General features: G+C 33.3%; 1 pseudogene; it reads left to right on the forward strand.

Moving 5' to 3' along the window:
- The first annotated feature begins 502 nt into the window (after positions 1-502).
- LOC139874651 (putative germin-like protein 2-1) lies at positions 503-1059 on the forward strand (annotated as a pseudogene).
- The last annotated feature ends 2013 nt before the right edge of the window (positions 1060-3072 follow it).

Below are 3072 nucleotides of genomic sequence, written 5' to 3' on the forward strand. Positions count from 1 at the left end.
ATGTTAGTTCATGATCTTTTCTTGGCTCAGTTCCTCTTAAAAAACAAACCCCATCGAGGATTGTCCTGTGGGATATTGGAATTTGACGACGACGATTCATAATCAGGAAAAAATGTGAAAACTTATATTTTGAGATGCAATTTTAAATTTAACAACAACACTCAATCCTACTGTCCATTTAAATAGAACTAACAAAAAAAAGCATGCAAACCGATATTTGAAATGCCGATTTAGAAGTTTATACGGGTCCACAATGAAAACCTAAAAACCGTATACCAGTTTCCTATAAAAACAGACAAACCGGCATTTCATTTGCCGGTTTGGTGTCCAAACTGACAAACCGACACCTCAATCATCGGTTTACCTATTTATGTAAAAAAAAATTTTCTTAAAAACTAATTCTGTAAAACCTATAATTATATTACTATTTTGAAAAAAAATTCGGTATAATATTATTTTGAACTTTCAAGAAAGGCTTCAATTTTCATAAGTTATAATTTATATGATACTTGTACTTGCACTAAACGTTTTCTTTGTTTATGTAGTACTAGTGAATGGTTTTGTCTGCAAAGATCCAAAAGTTGTAAAAGCAGAAGATTTCCTTTGTAGAAAACTAAATCGTATGGGAAATACATCAAAACGTTGTTGGATCTAATGTGACCAGGACTAAACACTTTAGGTATCTCCATGGCCTGTATTGACTTTGCTCCATGGGGTATAAATCCTCCACACACGCACCCCCGAGCTTCTGAAATCTTGACTGTCATCGAAGGTAGTCTTCAAGTTGGTTTTGTCACGACTAATCCTGAAAACCGTCTCATCACGACAGTACTTCAAAAGGGTGATGTTTTTGTATTCCCGGAAGGTCTAATTCACTTCCAAAAAAATGTCGGAAATGGGTATGCCCTTGCTATTGCTGCATTGAGCAGTCAAAATCCGGGAGTCATCACCATTGCAAATGCCGTGTGTGGATCGAACACTTACATCTCTGGAGATATTCTTGCAAAGGCCTTTCAGGTGGACGTCAACACTGTTTATCAAATTCAACCCAAGTTCTAATTTGATTATGTTATCATTTAATCTTTATTTCCTTAGCTTATATTCTTAAATGATAAATACTATCGATTTCTTCTTGTATTGTTATATTCAAAAGTGAATAAAAGATATATACTATTTTTATTATAAATTTTATATATTATATATTATATTATTATTATATATTATTATATATCACATATAATTGTTTAAATAAATTAATTCAATGCACAACCACTAGTTTGTGAATGAGAATAATCGTGTGATAGACCCCTAAATTGACTAAATTGGATGAATGTTTTTTTTATTTAATCTAAACCAAGCCTTGCTCGTTATAATCATGGACGACGCTTAGTTAGGGCAGAAAGGGGCTTTGGCCTACCCAACACAAACGAATTATGTAGTTCTTTGAGTTATTAGCGTCTGAACTTTTGAATCAACTGAATCCAAGTTTGTATGAAGAAGATATGATGCAAACGGTGACAACTCGCACATTTAACGAGCCTTCACTAATTTGGTCATTAAGTCAAAACGTCCGTAACTAGTTTGGTCTGAACTTTATAATAAAACCATTTGTTTATACAATCTAGTAGACCACACATGATGTTACTTGAGCTCTTGATGTATACGATGTTTTCTTGTTCTACATCAAGCTTAAACAGAATTCGATTCCAGAAAAGTTTCTTTAAAAAAGTCAATGCAAGATAGACATTCAGCAAACTATCAATAATCAATAGTTTATTACCAAGTAAAACTAGACTATGTAAAATGAATAGAATGGATACTAGGATTACCATGTAAAATTAGACCATGTCTTATTTAATGACTGATATTGCTCAAATTCACTATGTTTTATCTCGCAATATCTCTCCCTTTTGCTCGTTTATGATGATTATTGAGCTTGCAAGTTGTATATTTGATCAATGAGATAGTTCAAGGCTGAAAATCACTGCTTGGTGCAAAATTGACCAAGTTTTGGCCTAAAAGTGAACCAAAATGACAAAACAAAGGAAGTGCTGAAAAAGCTAAAATATGTGACGCATAAAAGGCGTACATGCGGCGCATATATAGTCCAAAATTAGAGCATAGAAGATAGAAACAAAATGTGACACATACCACTGAAAATTGAGGTGCATTCACTGTTCAAGCCTATATGCAGCGCATATCTTTATAATATGCAGCGCATTTGTCGCAGATAGGGGATTTTTTTTGGCCCACTATAAAAGGATTTATGGATGAGATTTTTGGGAGAGCGGCAGTTCTACCTCGAATTTCACTCTAAAAACCCTAATTACATCATCTAGTGGGAGATTAAGGTTGATTCAAGGAAGTAAGTTCAAGATTAGTGTTAGATCTACATCATACATCATTTGGGTTGTAATTTCCACCTTGTTCTTCATCATTTAAATTGTTGATTAGTTGTAACTTAAAACATGATGCTTATTTATGCTATTTTTCTCTTTGGTTAGTGTTTGTTTAGTCATGATTGGCTAATTCTACTGTGTTTGCTTGTATGTGAAATCCTAAAACATGAGGTTATTCTAATTATTGAATAAAATTGATGTTTTGATGAATTATTAAGTTCATGTTGTTAAGTTTGGCTATAGATCTATTTCTATGATTGTTGTGAACTTGAATTTGATTACATAGATTGGTTAATTTGTCTTAGTGATTTGATTTATGAAACAATTTGTGCTTCAACACCTTTGGTGATCTAGACAATCAAACTTGAGGACTCCAAGTGATTGTGCTTTGGGTTTGGGTTAGTTTTAAAATGGTTCTCTTGTCAATTATGGAAGTATTAGTCATTCACAGGTGTTTATTCTTCTTTTCTGTTTATTTATTAAAAATGTTTTTTATTTTTTTTTGTTTTGGCCGGAGGTCCTCACGAAAGCAAACTCTCTACCCCGGAGTAGAGAGAGGGATGATTTTCTCTTCCTGTGGTTGGAGAATTTTTTTCTCGACTCGTGGTTAGAGAAACAACTTCTCTTCTATTCTAGGGTAGATGAATGACTGTCTACATCTCACATCCCCATA

The sequence above is a fragment of the Rutidosis leptorrhynchoides genome, chromosome 11 (genome assembly GCF_046630445.1).
Source record: "Rutidosis leptorrhynchoides isolate AG116_Rl617_1_P2 chromosome 11, CSIRO_AGI_Rlap_v1, whole genome shotgun sequence".
Lineage (NCBI taxonomy): Eukaryota > Viridiplantae > Streptophyta > Magnoliopsida > Asterales > Asteraceae > Rutidosis > Rutidosis leptorrhynchoides.